Here is a 19,197-nt window from a genome sequence, read left to right as displayed (position 1 = left end):
CATCTCTATGGAAGTGAGTCACCAGGCTTCCCTGCTGAAGTGTCACTGGGTGGTTGCAAGCTGCTGACCTTTCCGTTAGGAGCCAAATGCAAGCCATCTGTGTCACCCAAGGAAAAGAAACTGCCGAGAACCACACAGCCCGGTACACACCCTTCACTGCATTACTCACTAAAGTTCTCCAGGTCCCCTGTTAGCCCAACACTCTTCGGACTCACTGTACAACCTCACGTCCAGGACTCTCATATGCAGAGGACATTAAGAGAAGCTTCTGGTTAGAAACCATGGATCTCCGGTTTCAGCGTCCAGCTTCAGGGGTTTCTGGACAATTCAGAGACTACTAGCTGCCAACAACACACAAGTCTTTAATGACATGAAAGGGTACACCCCAAAGCTGGGTTCTAGTTACCCTATAATGTAGTCTACCAGTAGGTCTATTTGAGAAGCGACTGACCTACTTGGAGGGAGGGCACCCCGGCTAGAAAGAACCAGTGACACCTGGCATCACAAACTACATGAGACCAGAGAGGAAGTGAGCTACCAGTAGCCCTTGCCATGAAGTCAATACTTAGTTCTCGAGTCTCAGTTGGTCTGCATCATTTTGATTAATCATAAATGATTCATTCTAGCAGACATCTCCATCCATACCCACTCACAGTGACCCTATAGGACAGGGTAGAACTTCCCCGTGGGTTTCCAAGACTGGAACTCGTTATGGGTGTAGAAAGTACCTTCTCTCTCCCGTGGAGCAGCTGGTGGCTTTAAGCTATGGACCTCGTGGTTAGCTGCCCAAGTCAGAACCACGATGGCACCAGAACATCTCGTCCAGAATTATTTCACTGCATTTGTTATCCAGATCATATAACAGTAGAGATATACATTATATTTTAAATAATTTGGAATATGTGTATAAATATGCAATGTATGATGCTTATAATAAATTATGGAGTGATCATAGAACCCACCACTCATCTGTCAGGATGTCATGCTGTGGTGGTCCTGGATACTGGAAGCTATGTGATTAGTATTCCAAATACCTGGCCAGCAGGCTGGAGGAGATCCATATTTGTGCTTGTTCCCAAAAAAGGGGGCTACAAGGAATGTGGAGATCATCTAACCACATCATTACTATCACATGCAAGTAAAATGTTACAGATGATAACTCAGAAATGGTTGCAGCAGCACACCAACAAGGAACTGCCAAACATTCAAGCTGGATTCAGAATGGCAGGCAGAAGGAAAGGCTCTACTTGTGGGCATCAGAAGGATGCTGGCTGAAGCGGAGAACACCAGAAAGGTGTTTGCGCGTGCTTCCTTGACTATGGAAAGGCATTCGTCTGTGGGGATCATAGCCAAGGATGGATAACATCTGGGAGAATGGGAATTCCAGAACACTTGATTGTGCTCTGCAGATCTGTACATGGACCAAGATGCAGTCCTTTAAACAGAACAAGGGAATCCTTGGTGGTTTAAGATCAGGAAAGGTGTGCACCGGGATTATATACTTACACTATAATTATTCAGTTTGTATGCTGAGCAAGTAATCAAAAAATTGGCATCAGGATTAGAGGAACACTGAGATATGCAGAAGTCCATCTTTGCTTGCTGAAAAAAAGGGGAGCTTGAGGCACGTGCTCTTGAAAATCGAAGCTTGCAGCCTACAGCATGGGTGGCAACTCGGTGTAAAGAAATCCCAAATCCTCACAATTGGGCCAATAGACAACATCCCATTAATGGAGAAAAGACTAAATTTGTCAAGGATTTTCTTTTACTTGGATCCACAATCAACACTCAGTCAAGAAATCCAGTGATGTCTTGCACTGAGCACATCTGCACGAGATCCATTTAAATGTTTCAGGACTGAGGTGTGTCTGACACAGGCTATGGTATTTCTGGTCACCTCATATCCCTGTGAAACACAGTGATTCCATGTGCGGCTTGCAACGACAAGGTCAGCCATTCAAAACCACCAGTCACTCCTCCAGACAAATATTGAGTTTTCTACTTCTGTTCTGTAAAGAGTTACAGTCTCCATGGAATCCAGGAACAGTAATGGGAGTAGGGAGACTAGGAGGGGAGGAGGAAGGTGGAGAGAGGAGGGGAGAAGGGGGAACCAATTGCAATGATCAACACATAATGCAACCCCCTCCTGCCCCTGGGGGTGAACAACAGAAACCGTGGGGGAAGGGAGACAGTTATCAGTGTAAGATATGACAATAATAATAATTTAAAATTTATCAAGGGGGCACCGGGGTGGGCAGGGACGGGAAATAGCTGATACCAAAGGCTCAAATAGAATGCAAATATTTATAAAACAGTGATGGCAACATGTACAAATATACTTGAAACAATTGATGTGTGGATTGTTACAAGAGCTGTAAAAGTCCTTAATAAAATGATCTTTTAATAAAAATGTTTTTAAAAATAGAGTTACAGTCTAACAAACTCACAGGGGCAGTTCTATAGGGTTGCTATGAGTTGACATCCCCTCAGTGCCAGTCAGTTTGGTTTCTTATGGTGCACAGTGGGCTGATAACCACAAAGTCAGCAGTTCTCAACTGTCAGCTCCTCTTCCAGAGAAAGATGAGGCTTTCTGCTCCAGTGAAGGGTTCCAGTCTTGAAAACCTTTCACAAACAGGGTCAATACGAGTCCAGAATCAACTGGATGGCAGTGAGTTTGTGGTCTGAGAGGAGTGTTATATGCTTTGCCTGAAGATGCAGATAACTAAATGGAATGTATGTTTTTTGAGAAACCAACCATACATGTTCCCAGCACAGGGGGTACAGCATTCTGATGTAATAGATTCTGCATGTCGGACTCCACCTTTGAGATGTCCCTGACTTGCTGAGGGACCTTGAACCCTGAGGGACCGTAGCCACTCTTTTGTCATCTGTACCAGAAGACCCTTAACATGGCCTTGTCTAGCTCTTGTTCAGTGTTGATGTGATGAAGAAGCAAGGCAATCAATATGAAAACGCTTTAAACATTGCAAAATACCCATCCTATTTTCCCCTTTCTATAGACAAAAAAAAAAATCCCCCCCTATTCAACTCACATAGATACCGGGCTTCTTTATTGAACTACCTTGCTCTGTCACTAATTTACAAATAGAATTAGAGAGAGTTCCTGCCCGTGGGTTCAAGGTAGGAAGACATGCGTGATAGGAAGATGAGCAAACATTCCGGGTAGACAGCATTGTCTGACAATCATGACCATGTTTATAGAGAGCCTGTCTATGAGTGTCTCTGATAGAAAGTGCTATGGGCATTTTTTCATAGTCTTTAGGACATTTGCTTAATGTGAAAGATGATAAGCTACCCCATGTAAAGCAATGCCTGCAGGCAAGGAGAGAAGAAAGGTATAAGAGGACGGAGTGGGGGGGTGTGGGGGGGGGGAGAAATTGAATAGAAAAGGGAAATACAATAGCATCTGGGCAGTTAAGTCTGATAGAATCTACCGAACACTTTATTATATACTTTGGCATCCCTGGGTGGTGCAAATAGGTCATGTCCTTGGATCCTAACTCAAAGGTCAGAGGTTCAAGTCTACCAGTAGGTGCCTCCGAAGAAAGGCCTGGTGAGCTACCGCTGACAAATCAGCCCTGGCCAACTCTATGGAGAACAGTTCTACTGGGACTCGCATGGGGTCATCAGGAGTGGAATATAAGGCAGTAGGTGGAGACCAGTGGCTTGAACTTCGGTTCTCTGTTAACAGCTGTGCATTTTCATCTCACAAAATAATATTCTAAAATAAATCATTATAGTCATGCACCGGGGAAAGAAGTGACTTTGGGAAATCTATTTAAAAAGCAATTCTAAAGCATGCACTAATTGGAAAACATTGTCTTTCATAGTGGTGTCCAGAGCCAGTGGTGTCCAGAGCGCTTCAGCAATGGTTGTGCTCCTTGTGGGGTTGATCCCACCGGGCGAGTTGATCACGGGTTGCACCACATTTGTGTTCTTGCTCTTCGATATATAGCACATATTGTTTGATAATATCTTTAGAATGCTCTGAAGATACAGTGTGAGGGTCTCTGAAAATTTTAAAGCTGTTTATTTATTTATTTAACAAAAGCTCTTATTTTATTATCATCTAACACAACGGTTCTCAACCTGTGGGTTGCGACCCCTTTGGGAGTCGAATGACCCTCTCACAGGGGTCATCCAGTTCATAAGAGTAGAAAAATTACAGTTATGAAGTAGCAACAAAAATAATTTTATAGTTGGTTGGGGGTCACTACCATGTGAGGAACTGCATTAGAGGGTCACAGCATTAGGAAGGTTGAGAACCACTGATCTAGCATGATGTTTTATTTCATTAGCATGGTAACATGAAATCTGAACAGGGTGAAAAATAATGCTAGTGAAATAGAAGCCAAAGGTCAAGTCATAATTGACATTTCAAATGGAGGAAGTAAATAGGCCAGATGAGTAAAATAAACATACATTCATGTAACCATACATAGATGTTTGCAAAACTATAATAATTTCCTTTCAGTTCTAGTAGCACGATCTAGCCCAAGAGCAGGGCCCTTTGTAAGGTCAGGAACAATCACAGAAACTATGAGAATACTCTTAAGGTGTGCTAGTATTTGGGGGTGGATTTATTTTCCCTCTCTCATCACATCTAAGAACAAAACGATGAGCCCTGGTTGTGTCATGGCTTACCCATTGGGCTACTAAGCGTAAGGTCAGCAGTTCAGAACCAGCCACTGCTCTGCAGGAGAAAGATGAGGTTTTCTGCTACCCTAAAGATTTAGGGTCTTGGAAATCCACAAGGGAAGTTCTATTCTGTAGGGTTGCTGAGTTGGAATCGACTCAATGACTGTGAACTTCGTTTTGTGAGTTTCTGAAGAACAAGATCTTTACCATACCCTAGAATTGTTATTTGTTTCTTAGACTAGTGTTTTCATTCTAGAAATCTAAAAATGTAAATTGTTTCATTAAAACTACTGTTAAAAGCCAATTTCCCTTTCTTTTCACCCCTCCCCCTTCTATAATTGTGCTATGACGACCCTGTTGGAAATATGAGTCTCTCTTTTGTTAGGTTAATGATGTCATGTTAATATAGGGTGGAGCCTAAACCTAATCACGTGTGAGTTATAAAAAACCAAACAGACACTGACACACACATACACAGGGATGAGGGCTGGGCGAAGACAGACAATGGAAAGAGATGCATCGGTAAGCTCAAGAGTTGCTAGTGATGCCTGGAAGCATAATAGACAAGGATCCCAGCCAGAATTTGAACGTCTAGTCTCTTGAACAGTGAGAAAATAAATGTCTGTCCTTTTAAGCCCCTCAGTTGTGGTACTTTTGTTGTAGGAGCACTAGGTAAATGATAATATAAAACTGGATCAGTGGAGAGCAAATGCCTTGAGAATGATTGGGGCAGGGAATGTATGGATGTGCTTTATACAATTGATGTATGTATATGTATGGATTGTGGTAAGAGTTGTATGAGTCCCTAATAAAATATAAAAGAAGAAAAGAGAAAAAAATGATTAGGGCAAAGACTGTACAGATGTGCTTTATACAATTGATGTATGTATATGTATGAACTGTGAAAAGAATTGTATCAGCCCCAATAAATTGTTAAAATAAAAAAAATTAAAAAAAACTGGATCATCTAGCACCAGTCAAAATTAGTGATCAGATGCAACTAGGAATCATGTGTGCCCCCCGAAAAAAAACAAAACAAAACATTAGCAACAACAACAAAACACTCCAAGTAAATAAAAAACAAAAATTCACTGCATCAGGTCATTTTGACTGGAAGTGGCACCATGTGTCAATTTGCCGAGCTTCTCCATGCCCTGGATATGATGGCTCCCCACTTTGACAAACACAACAGACATGTTGTCATGTGTTACTCTTCTTCTTCCTCTTCCTCTTCAGTAATTCAGCATTCACTCCAATTTCATAATGCATATTGTTATAAGGTGGCTCCTTGCATATGAATTCCCAGATTACAATTTACTTCCCATGTGCTATGTTATTTTCTTACATAAGGTGTACATAGGTGGGATAATTTTATTTAAAATTTTCAAAAATCACAATGCAGTGTGTGTGTTCCGATGAAGAGGTCCCAGAGCTAATTAACCTCACCTGCTTTCTTCTTTTTCCTGTCTGTCCCTCATCCCATTTTCCCCACCCTCTTTCCATCCTTTCTGTCTGACTGTGAAGTCTTTCACTTTAAGGATACTATCTGAGGGTTTTAGTCTCAGATTTGTCAGGTGAGTGGGATTGGAATGGGGTTGTTTGATATTAGGAGCCCTGGTGGCATAATGGTTAGGAGTTGGGCTGTGACCTACAAGGCCGGCAGTTCAAAACCGCCAGCTGCGCCATGGGAGGGAGACAGGGCTTTCTACTCCCATTAAGTGTTACAGCCTGGGACCCTCACAGCAGCAGCCGTTCTCTAGGGTGGCTGTCAGCGGGCATTGAGTCAATGACAGTGAGTGTGGTTTGGTTGTTGGTAGGTGCTGTGCAGTCAGACCCTGTGAACTGCCGAAGGAAGGCCCACCGGATCCTGCCCCTTTCTCCCGATTGTTGCTGCTTTTGAGCCCCGTCACAGCCTCAGTGCCAATCCATCTCACTGAGGGTCTCCCTCTGTGTCTCTGCCCCTCTCCTGTTCCAAGCACCTTTTCCAAGGACGGGTTGCAAATTGGACAAATTAAAGCCCTGGCTACATTTTCCATGAATGATGAGAGCTTCCATGTTCAACTGCAAAAGTAGGAAATTCCATTGAAATTGGGGCCAGCATTTGCACTGGTTGTTAAGGATAGTTTATGGGCTGCTATTTAAAGCCATATATAAATAATATAGTATCATTATAATATATGTAATATAATACATAAATAGTATATATAACAAATATATAACTAATTTTAAATCTCCCAAATATAGCTTGCGGCAATGGACAAAAATCAAGAAGCCAAATAAATTAGCTACCAACTCTGAGCTAACCTTCTGTGGAACCCATAGGTCACTCCAATTGCTATTGAAATCCAGACTCTTTCCTGCCCCATTGAGGGAGGCCACGCCAGGCTCAAGGTTAGAGCAGGACTGCATCTTGGGGTGAAGGTTAAGTAATGCAAAGCATCCACAGAATGTCCAGAGGCCAAGAAGCAGGGCTCGGGACTCCAGATCGAGGCAGTATCAAGGTGAGATGAAATGTTCAAAGGGTCATGAAAACAGACCGATTGTTAGGAGCGGTGAAACCCGGGCAATGAAAAATGACCTGTTTCAAGGCTATCTGGCAAGCGATCTGTTTGGAAGGTTTTCCTCAGCCACAGTGCTCACCTCTTTGGAAAGACGGCGTGTTGGAGAAAAGGGAAATTAAAAGGACATTCAGACCATTTTGTGAAAGTGTGTATGGGATTTTGGCTAAAGTGCTAGCATATAAATGCCTGAGCTCTGACTCGCACGACATTTTAAAGACTAAATAGATGCAAAGAAAGTGTCTGGGAGGGTCGATACCAAAACAGGACCCACGGTTGGTCCCTGAGAGGTGCCCCACTGCAGTGCTCTTCCTTTATTCTTGATTCATTGCTGGGTTGCCTCTTTTTTCTTTGCTTCATTCCTTCATTGAGCACACTCATTACTTTTACAACAAAGGGGAGAAATGGACAACGTTTTTTGTTTAAAGAAAAGGAGCTTCCCATTGGTATTTAGTTGTAAAATGAGGACTTGCATAGCTAAATTAACAGGATGAAGCACCACTGGGGAACAGAATTTGTATGACAGGGGAAAAAAGGAGAGAAGAGAAGAGACTGATATAAAAAAAATGAACACAGAAGCTTGAGTTTTGCCACTGAAGCAGAATTTACAGAATGACAGACCTCTAGAATTAGGGAACCCACAATTTCCTGCTTGTGTCACTCACTGCCTAACTTTGGGGTATCTGTGGTTTTCTTAAAATACCCTCAGAGGCCACCCAGAAACCATCACATCAGCTCAGTGTTCTTTGGTTGACAATCTAGCAAAGGTTCCCAGATTTTTGGCAGCAGCTGCCCACTCCTGTACGTGTTTTATTGTCACCCATGTTTCCTCTTTTTGCCTGAGATGCACTGAGACCATACAGTGGGGGCGCTTCCATTTCACCGGGAGGTGGGTCCCGACTAGGCAGGTACAGGTGCCACAGCGGAAGCACAGCAGGGAGGCAGGTGAGTGAGGCCACACAGCAAGTTGTTGGGAAGGATGGGATTTGAACTAGGTGAGCAGAGCCGGTTTCACACTACCCTAAAGCTCACCACTCAAAAAGTACAAAGATGTGCCTGGCTGTGCTGGTTCTCCCACCTGCCGGCCCGGAGACCCATGGGGTGGCAGGTTATGTAAACTGTTCGATCCCAGAAGACCGTGTTTCCATCACTCTGATTCTATCACTGGGGTTCAGGGTAGTGCCAACTTTCATCCTGTCCACCTGCTAACTGGAACGTCGGAAGCTCGGGGCCATGTAGAGGCACGTTGGGAGCGACCCCGGGCAATCTGTTTCCAAGGAATCAACCTTGGAGCACCCCGTGTCACCCCGCCAGATTCTGATACTTTGTGGGGTGCGCGTGGGTGGGGGTGCGCCACCAGCAACGGGAACCGGTGTTCTGTCAGCATCACCTGAAAACGGGAGGGAATTCCGTAGTAAGTCAGCAAACAACCACTGAAAGACGTCTGGTTTATGAGGGTTATTGGTTTTTCTGCTTGCATAATTTTGTTGTGAATGGAATACAAGAATTGCATTTTTTAAGAAATAATTTTCATCGTGCATTGGGTGAAGAATGGCAGGGCGAATCATCGGTTTTCGATTGCACAATGCATGCACATCTGGCCTCAGCTCATCCACAGCGGTGTCATGAACGAGTGCCATTCCTTCGTGTTTCCGGAGACTCCCCTTCTCCTCTGCTGACCAACCCTTCTGAGCTTGTATTCGCGCAGATGCCGCCCCTTTGGTCGCAACCCCTGAACTCATTGCTGTGAACAGCCTGACTCAGAGCAACTCAAAGGCAGCGCCTCATCTTTCTGCTGAGTATCCACTGGTGGCTTCAAATCCCGAACTTGTGGTTAGTCGCTCAAGACAACCCACACCGCCATCAGGGCTCCCTTTGTGATGTCAAGCGGTTGATAATTCAACGGTGTGCGTTATTGTTCCCCTGACACACCTGTCTGTTGTTCCCTTGAACACTGAGGCAGGGCCAGAGTTCCTTAGGATTAAGGCCATGGTCTCAGAAGTTTCGTCACTCACTATCCCACCAGGAAGCCTGGTCTCCTTTTTGAGTTTGAGTTTTGATGCACTTGTTTTTTCCTCCCAAGAGCAGCATTTTGTGAGTATACTAACAACAACAACAACAACAACAACAACAATCTATGTTAATAATTGAAATAAGAAGTACAATGAAGGCATTTTAAGAAGAGTGCATATAAAATATTGTTAAAACTATCCAACAGTAGGTTGATGGATCTTTGTAGACACAAATATTTCAAAATACACAGGGATGGGAGGTGCCTTAAAATTATCTGATACACTTGGAAATAAGTTCTAGCATATCCTAATTGGATCCACTATACCAGTGGAGAAGAAGCCCTGGAAGGACTGCCAGGTAAGCACTGGACTTCTAACTACAAGGTCAGTGGTTCAAGCCCACCAGCTACTCCAAAGGAGAAAGATGAAAAAGATGAAAAGATTCACAGTGTTGGAAACCCTGGATAGGGTTGCTATGGACTGGAATTGACTCAGTGGCAGTGGGTTTGGGTTTGGTACCCATGGGTCTCCAGGTACAAGTACTCTCTAATGGCCTTTACCAACATGGCCTATCCTTGCTGGTCAAAAATGCCCCTGTGATCCCCAATCTGAAACCCAGACTAAAGCAATAGACCAGCTTTTTTCTGTTGTACATTATGTAGGTAGTCTAAAGGGTCCCTCCTAAGGAATACAAATATCAAACTATGCATATAGCCACTGGTCATTAATAATCAATTATCAACGTAATGGTTTATTTTCCATATGGTGGCATGGAATCATACAGTTAATTAACTTGAAGTTTGTTGCACCAGATTAATGGATAAATTATGCCCCTGTTCACTGTGTTCTCAATAATCCCAACCAGAGTGGAGCTCTGGCAATGTAGTAGGTTCAAGTTGGGCTGCTACACAGCACAGTCAGCGGTTCAAAACCTCCAGCTGCTTCACAGGAGAGAGATTAGGCTTTCTACGCTCATCACGTCTCAGTTTAGAAACTCGCAGTTTAGAAACACCCAGTCCTATAGGGTGGCTATGAGCCAGAATCAGCTCGATGGCACTGAGTTTAAAAGGCCCCGATGGGTCATGTTTTATATGTTATGGGTAACAACCTCATGGGGAAGAACAGAATGTTAGGAAGTAAATACTCAATACCCACGTGTTTGATTTACTGATTGGTTTATACCTTGTCTCAATCTGTTCCTTAAATTCATTATGTAATTAGGTCAAAGATAACCTCAGAAAACAAAACTCACTCCATCTAGTCAATTGTGGCCCACAGAGTTCCTATACCACAAGGTGGAACTGCCTCGGTGGGTTTCTGAGACTGTAACTCTGTATAGGCGTCGGAGGCCTCATTTTTCTCCTGCAGAGCAGCTGATGGTTTTGAAGCGCTGACCTTGGGGTTAGCAGTCCAGTGTATAACCCACTGTGTGACCAGGGCTTCTTTTAGATTAAAGATATAAGTGGGGATATTGCCAAATTTCCTAATCTCTCTCCCTTTAGCCCTAAAAATGTCAATCTGCAGAAGATTAACCTTAACTCCCACAAGTCCTTGGAATTTTATCTGGAATTGTTTTGCATGTTCCTATGTCAGTGTCTCGGGGAGAGAATCCATAACTTTCTTTAGCTTCCAAGAAATCAATCACCCCCATTAAATATTGAGAACATCCAGCATCTACATATCAACCTGCATCCCAAATGTCAGCATTGATGAATAAGAATCCTGGGTTCCTTTTCCTTGAAATAAACTATAAGCTTATTTCCTTTGATTTTTGATTGTCCTAAGCAGGAGCACTCTCTAGGGATGGAGTTGCCTTCTGAAATGTTTGCCCTATGGAATAAGATGATGTTTTAAATATGAAAATAAAAGCCAAACAGGATTGCTTGAGATTGTTGCTATTTTCCCTGCTACATTTTGGACAAGTTGGCACACAGTCTCTATGTGCAGGTCAAGGTGCTTTTTATCATTTAAAAACTCTATTTGGCTAAGTGATCTGGGACCTAATTATGGGAGAAATTACCTGTATCCTTATGCGTACTCACATCCACTAAAATCAACAGCACCACTTCAGCTAACGGTCCCTGCCTTCTCACTTCAAATAATTTGGGGCAATCTTCTCCCAGCATGAACAGTTGACTTTGGAATTTGTGGTGCATCTGTTAGCCTGAATTGATCACAGGCTTCAGAGGTACAAAACTTGTGTGCTTTTATTTTACTTTGGACAGACTAGGTTAGTTAGTTGCAATCCTGTCTGTTTAAGAGCATTTCTCCACACACCTCTCCTGAGTTTTAAGGTAAGTTTAATATTTAACTAGTTTATTGCACTGCTGCAGATTGGAAAAGGCTGCTGTGTTAAGGAGCATTCCCTTTTTAGGAAGGAAATCAGAACCTCGATAGCTACAATATTGACTCTCAGCCAAACTGATCGTGACGTACAAAAACAACTCCCTCCACTGTACCATTTATTATTTAATGTTTACACAACTCAAGAACTATGGGCTTGTAGCATTTTAATGCTAGTCATTCCCAGAAACTTTTCTGAGTGGGTCTGGAATATGTGTACTACAGAACTTACACTACTGGGCCTCGTATCAGATGATTTTCATGTTTATCTTGAATGATATTAAACTAATGGCAGCAGCGGGGCTTCCATTGGGAGGCTGAGTTTAAGGTCTAGCCAGTGAAGCTCATGTGCAGGGACCACCTTCTTCCAGCAGAGGTTTACATGTTGCTGTGAAGCTGGACAGGTTTCAGTGGAGTTTCTGGACCAACAGTTCTCATCCTGTGGCTCTCGACCCCTTTGGAGGTTGAACGACCCTTTCACAGGGGTCACCTGCTTCATAACAGTAGCAAAATGAGTTATGAAGTAGCAATGAAAATGATGTTATGGTTGGGGGGGTTCCCCACAACATGAGGAATGGTATTAAAGGGTGGCGGCATAAGGAAGGTTGAGAACCACTGTTCTACACCATCATGGACTAGAACGAAAGGCCTGGTGATTAGCTTCTGAAAATCAGGAGAGCCCAATGAATGCCAATGATCCACAGCCAATCCTGGGCACACCTGGGCAGCCACTCCTTCCGTCGTACATGAGGTCACCAAGCCTCAGGGAGCAACTCAGTGACAACTGCAGACAAAACCAACATATTGAAATACGGTCCCTTCAAACCCATATTCTTACTAATGTGTTTATTCTTACAAAGACCATCCTACCCCTTTGGCGGTCATAAGGGAAATTACAGAGTTTCCATCCAACCAAAGAAGACAAGACGTGAGCAGTTGTTGAAATCCCAGAGGCAACTCTCTAAGAGAAACAAAATGTCAGAAATCATCTTGGAATATTTTGATTCATGCCCGTTTTTGACTCACGTCTACTTAAAAAAGTTGGCTGTCAAGAGTTCACTGGGTGGGGGTACCTCGGAATTCTTCTTCCAAGTACTATAGCTCCCTTTAAAGTAAAATAAATACATGCATAAATAAATAAACATCTAAACATTTACCAAACCAAAGGAAAGCATAGGAATGCCAATATTACAAGCAATGACTTCTAAGAAGATTGCAAATTGAGTGACAGAAGAGAAGTAATTTAAAGGGACCCCCACCAGAGACAGGACCGCTGCACCCAAATAAATCCATTTTAATTTACACTCGATTTCAGTTCTGTTTACAGCGGCGGTATCATGAGTGGAGAGAAGCTGCTCATAGAAAAAGAGGCTGCTTTCTAAGGAGTTGGGATTTAGCATGGACTGTGAAATTGAAGGGTTGAGCTTCTGAAGGAAATCATGGAAGTTGGGGGAAGTGGGTTTGAAACCACAGATGATCCCAAAGCAAAGGGACTTGGGAGGGCTGAGTAGAACCAGCCCATCTTGCTCCAGAGGAGGGCCAGGTGGGCTGAGTTCCAATCACTTACCCTGAGGGTAGCAGCCCAGTGCTCTCCCCCACCCCACCCCATCGTGCCTCCAGGACTCCTCACGGTGTGGTGTGGGTAGCCCTGCGCGTATTGGCCAGTGTTCACTTAGCACGGTTCTCCTCAAAAGTAATGCTTGCCCTCAACAATCTATTAGAATCTACCATCCGTTTCTCTGAATACCGGTTTCCTGCCCTCGGGTGCTACTTGCTAATGAACTGTCACTTTCACGTTTTGAGTTTGAATTCCTTCAAGACTGAAGTAAATAAAGTAGGCTTTAAGGTGGTTTAGTGGGCACTACGTCTGCCAGCGGAGCTGAGTGGCTGCTACACGCAAGGCCAGCAGTTCGAACCCACTAGCCCCTCCACAGGAGCACTAGACAGCTCTCTGAAGTGAAGACTTTCGGCTCCCCTTAAGATTACAGCCTGGGGAACTCAGGGCAGGTCTCCTCGTGCTCTAGGGTCCCTCAGTGTTGGAAGACCTCGCTGGCGGTGGAAGGTGACTGGTGTGGTTTCAGCTTCCACACTCAAGGCTATTCCATTGGGTCCCGTGCACAGGGCCCTTCCTGTGCACCTTTGGGTGAGTATTAGCTCCAGCGATACCTAGCAGGGCGACCCAGGCGCCAGCAGCCAGAGGGGAAACGAGCCCCACAGAGGGCACAAGTCGCATCAAGCAGGCATCCCGGGTGGTAACGACTTTCCCAGCCATCGCCTCCAGGATGGGTGAAGGCAGCCAGCGGGTCCACGTTGATAAAGCAGTGTAGTGGGAAATCCTGGAGGGCAGGCAAAGGTATAGAAAACACAACCCCCGCCCAGAGGACTCCAGCCTGCAGGTGGGCTTCAAGTATCCCCCAACCCTATGGAGCCCTGGAGGAACGCCTGGGTAAATGGAATTACAAGGAGGATTCCTGAAGACAGGGAAAGGATCCTATAAGGTCAGTAAGATTCAGAAGGGACGCCCCTGCCGCAGGGATCCGGCTAGGACCTTACCTCCCTCGGAGGGGGACTGGAATGTGTGATTTAAAATTTGTATGTTGCAGGTATTAGGTGTGACTTTCTACTCCAGGACAGATCAGCAGTGTCAGTGGGAGGGGGGGAGTGGGGGGGCACACAGGGACAAGGTCTCTATGAGTCAGAATCAACTCCAAGGCACCGAGCTGAGGTGTGGTGGTACAGCCCACTGAATAGGGGGCTTAACCCGTCAAGCGCTGGGCCAGGCTGGCCAGGCTGGCCTCTGTTTAGATGGAGCACTAGGTGTAGATGGAGCACTGCGGTGCCTACAGTTAGGGGACTCTGAACAAAGAGGAGGCCGGTTCTGGTACTTTTACCTGGATACTCTGGATAACTTTGGTTAGAAGTCTCCGTGGAGGCAAACAAAACAAGGAAAAATGATACCAGGTGAACTGGCGTGGGGGGCCAGTCGCCCCCAACCTTCTCCTGACTCCCATCTTTACCACTACCACCCCAGCCCCAGGAACGTGCACGCCCAGCACACCCGTAACCCGGAGCCCCGACTCCCTGGGCCAGACAAGGCGGAGGGCTGTGCTCCGGCCAGCTCCACCGCCCACTCCACCCAAGCCCGCAGCCCGCGCACCCGCCAGCTCCCATCGGAGTGGGCCACGTGTACCCGGTCCCCGAGTCGACCCACCAGCACGCCCGGCCGACGAGGCGCTCCCAAGGTCGCCTTAGCAACCGTGGGATCCGTGCGTCCATCGCCCCTGGAAGTCCAGAGGGCCGCGGCGGCGGCGGGAGCGAGCGACCCGGGCCCCAACCCGGAGCCGGTAGTGCGGCCTCGGGCTGCGGGCGCCGCCTCTGCTGCAACATTGGCCGCGCGCTGCGCTCGGCCCGGCCCGGCCCGGCCCAGCTCCTCTCCAGGGCCCGCGCGCGCCGCGCTTCCTCCCCCACCCCCGCCGCCAACCGCGCCGGGCTAGGCGCGCGTTCGGTCCCGCAGCCCAGGTTTACGGCTTTCTCGGAGCGAAGAATTTTGCCCCGGTCCCTACGAGCATCTCCGTCTCTCCCCCTCCCCTCGAGACTCCCCACCCCCGTGGGCGCGCGCGCGCGGGCGCGCACACACACACATTCACACTGACAGGCGCGCGTGCGCACGCCCGCGCGCTCCGAGCCGCGGAGTCTCCAGCGCCCCTTAGCAGATCGCACTCTCCCGGGCGCCGCTACTCACACAGGCTTCCAGCCGCCACGGGGCGTCCTCTGTCTGCGGCAGCGGCGGCGGCGGCGGCGGCGGCGGCGAAAGGCGGCTGCAGCCCGGTGCCGTCTCGCAGCGCCGGGCGCCGGACGGAGTCGGGGAGAAGCGGAGAAGGAGGAAGACGCCGCGGCGAGAAGGAGCCGCGCCCGGCGCTTGGCTCCGCGGGGCGAGCAGCCACCGCTCCCGGTACCGCAGCCCCAGGTAAGCAGCTGCGGGGCCCACAGCATCCCCCGAGCGGCCGAGCTCCGAGCCCGGGATCCGCGGTCCCGCCCCCGCCTGGGCTCGGGGACCTGGGCTCTGGCGGGGAGTGGGCGAGGGGGGAGGGGAGAGGAGCTAGCAAGGTGAGGGGGTGGGGAGGGGGGTCTGCAAGCGCGGGGGCTTCGAGGTGGCCCTGCGCGCCCTGCCCTGCCCTACCCCGGATCACCCCTTTCACTTTTGCCAGCCCGGGGGTGCCCAGCGTCTCCGACAGCTGTTCCCCCGATCTCCCCGCCTCCCGCCAGCCGAGTGGGGCTCCGGGCTCTGCGCCTGTCGCGCGCCTCCCACCTTGGACAGCGCACCCCTGATGGACTCGCACCCTAGGCGCTGCACCTGGGACCAGGTCCTGCGGCGCTGCCCTGTCCCTACCCCGACCCCCACACCACCACCCGGGCTCTCCCTTGCGCCCTGCATCCCTGTCCCCACTGGGTTTGAGGCTGACTCGACTCCGTGCAGCCCAGAAACTTTCCTCCCGGTCTGGTAGACGCTGGCTACCTCTGTTGTTATTTGGAACTGTCCCCTTTCACGGGGAACTCGGACTCTTTGGACGGGTGCTCCTTGGCGGGAGTGCACCCTGGCCAGCGAAGCGCACGCCCAGGCGGCTCCGAGCGGCCGGACCTTCGCGGTGCTGCAGCTAGACACTGGCCACCTCCCCTCCTCTCCGGACTCGACACGTGCGCGCCACCCCCGGACAAAGCCCCTCCCGACCACCCCTCGTCCTCCCCCTGCACGGCCAGGGCCACCCCATAGGTTGGACACCCGGGGCTCCCGTGTGCTGATTGGTCGTAGGCGTGGCCCCGCCCCCTTTCTGGAAGGGGGTGGGTTTGGAGTGTTGTGGTTGTCATCCTGCAGCACGCACCAGGGGGAAGTGGGGTCGACAGGTGGGGAAGCCCCGCTGAGTAGGACCCAGTCTACCCGCTGTGCATAGCCAGCACATCCCTACGTGTCGTGTCTCTGAACCTCTATTTCTGCTGTAACATGAAAAACAACAATGGTTTGTAAGCATAATTAGTATTCATATTTGATTGGATTGGTGGGTTTGACATTTTAAGCAAGTCTTAGAAGAATGAGGGGGTGGGGGAAGGTGCTCAGGGGGAGTTAGAGGCACAAGGGGTTGGAGCTGTGAGTGAGGGAGTTGAGGGATAATGAAGGGCCCTGAAGGGAGGAAGTACGAGGGAATTGGGTGGCAGGAGAAGGGGTGGCACAGGTGAGCAACCTTGGGAAGAAAAGGGAGCAGCGCCTGGGGCAGTGTGGGGTGAGATGTGAAGAAGAAACCATGGAGGACGCGCCAAGAAAAGAGGGTGTGACCCACAGAGGCCGGCAAAGTGGTCCTTAGGATAGTCCCAGTTCCCTGTTAACCCATCATGCTTCTGTTTTGCTAGCGTTGCCCTCTTGGTAGGGAGCATTGTAGTAAGGATGTACATTCCATGTGTGATAGATATTGCTTAGTCCGGTTACTTGGGACATGTCGATTTCCTTGTGGCAGTGCATTTCAAACAGGGATTTCAAAAGCGTCTCTAGAGGGTTGCACTAACTGGTTAAGTTAAAGGGCTTTTGAAATATCCTGCGAGAAGATGAATGAGCGGGGCCTGAAACTCCAAGATTGTTCTGGCATTATTTAGGGGGAGGGGGGCTCTGCAGAAAGATACGTGGATGCATAAGCGATACTGATTTCTCTTCATGGCAAAGCGTGATTGCCTTTAGCTTTTTCAAGCTTTAATTCCTCCAGGCTGTTTTGATGTTGTGTCTGTACACCCGAGAATAATATAATCCTTCTCTTTAGAAGCCTTGTCAATGCAAAACAAATAGCAGCTGATGCAAGTTAATGTTGACAACTTTATATTGAGTACGCTGTGTTATTTTATTGTGGGCTATGAAATATGCAAGAATAACGTAGCATGACTGTTATTCCCTAGGGACCCATATCCGAACAAAGTGGGGAATCGCAAGGCTATTCGGGGAAGAAAAATCCAATTATTTTTAAAATGAAATAAATTTTAAAGATCTTGGATGCAAACAGCAACAGAATTTCCCCATTTGAATCATCATCTTTGTACACAATGGCAGCCCAAGACATTGAGTAAAATAGCATATTAAGTGTTAGATGATTCTAAAGTAGATGGTAAAGGCTTTCCATTTGTTCTTATTTTTGTACACATAGAATTGCTTTTCTGACTGGAGGGCTTTTATATTCAGAGGACAGGAGTTGCTACATCTGACAAGTTGGAAATGATTGCTGTGTTGAGGAAATAGTTCTTGTGATGTTTTCAGAATTGTCATGCTTTGATTTTAGCTTGGAAGGGATAGAGGTGGGTTTGGAGGTAAAAGAATATATAGTCACACACATACATGCATATTTGTAAGATAGATGTGCAGGTATGCATAGCTACATGGTAATGTATCTGTACACATACTATTGGGGGTACAGTCAAAAGATTCAGATATATGTTATGGTTATGCTTTGAGTTTTCCCTCATCTCTTTTGTCCAAAAGGTGGCCCTGTTTTAAACTGTAGAAAGCATTATCACCCATAGAATTGGCCAATAGATCATGGAAACAGACAATAGTATTTTGTTGCCTGGCAACCACCTACTGTGAATGAAAAAACAAAGCAGTGACAGCTGCTTCCCCATCCTAATACTCACACCGTAGCTCAAGCATTGCAACCCTCCCAACGAGAGAGATCTGCTAAGTTTCATCCGAGTAAGGCAAAGCTTTTTCTTTTTGAGTCCCTTTTAAAGGAATATTCCCATCCACTCATATAGGAAGAATCATGTTGTCATTGTGGAACGAGATGAAGCATTTCATTTCAATTGCCCTCTGCTCTGAAGCCTGAAGTAATTAGAAAACACCAGATTGGAGGGCTGCCTGGACCCTTCTCAGTCTTCCCTTTGTTGTCATCAAACACTGAAAGCATGTTTTCAGCCGTCCTTAGGTACTCTGAGGATGATTCTACAAAAACCCGAGTTCTCGGTGATGTCTAACCAGATGGTGGGGGGTTATTATGAGGGGGAACTTTTAGATTGATGGCCTGTTTGAAACCTCTCGCTTTAGGGGACACCGAGGACCCGTGAGGTGATGGGACTGGACTCTGGAGACAGAGCCTAAGTTGGTCCCTTGGTCTCACGACAATTTGTTCCCCCTGATTTGCTATCATACTCTTTCTTTGTTCTCTCTTTACCTAAAAGCAATCCTCAAGATCACTAGGATTTTTATTCAAATAGGGACAGCATTTAGAAGGTCCTCTTATATTGGCAGTAAAGATTCAGCGTTGACACTAGACTAAGATGTATTATACCCACAGTATATTTTGTCTTCAGTCTCTGAAAACATGATCCCCCACCTCCTTCACCAAACTAGGAAGCCCAGTCCCTAGAATTGGGTGTATTGTTAATTGTTTGTGAAATTGTTTACAGCTTGGACAATTGCTAAGGAACTATTATTCTGTATGCAAATTTTACCAGAGCCATGATGGGAGATTTTGTTGGTCTGTCTGTGTACCTGCAAGAGATGAGACATTGTAATTGATGAATCGCACCTGCATATTTCATGCCATGTGATATGAATAGAAAGTCTCTAAGTGTAGTGACCAGGGACAGACAGG

Source organism: Tenrec ecaudatus, chromosome 11, assembly GCF_050624435.1.
Source record: "Tenrec ecaudatus isolate mTenEca1 chromosome 11, mTenEca1.hap1, whole genome shotgun sequence".
NCBI lineage: Eukaryota > Metazoa > Chordata > Mammalia > Afrosoricida > Tenrecidae > Tenrec > Tenrec ecaudatus.
The sequence above is the reverse complement of the archived record's forward strand: the minus strand, read 5'-3'. Positions refer to the sequence as shown.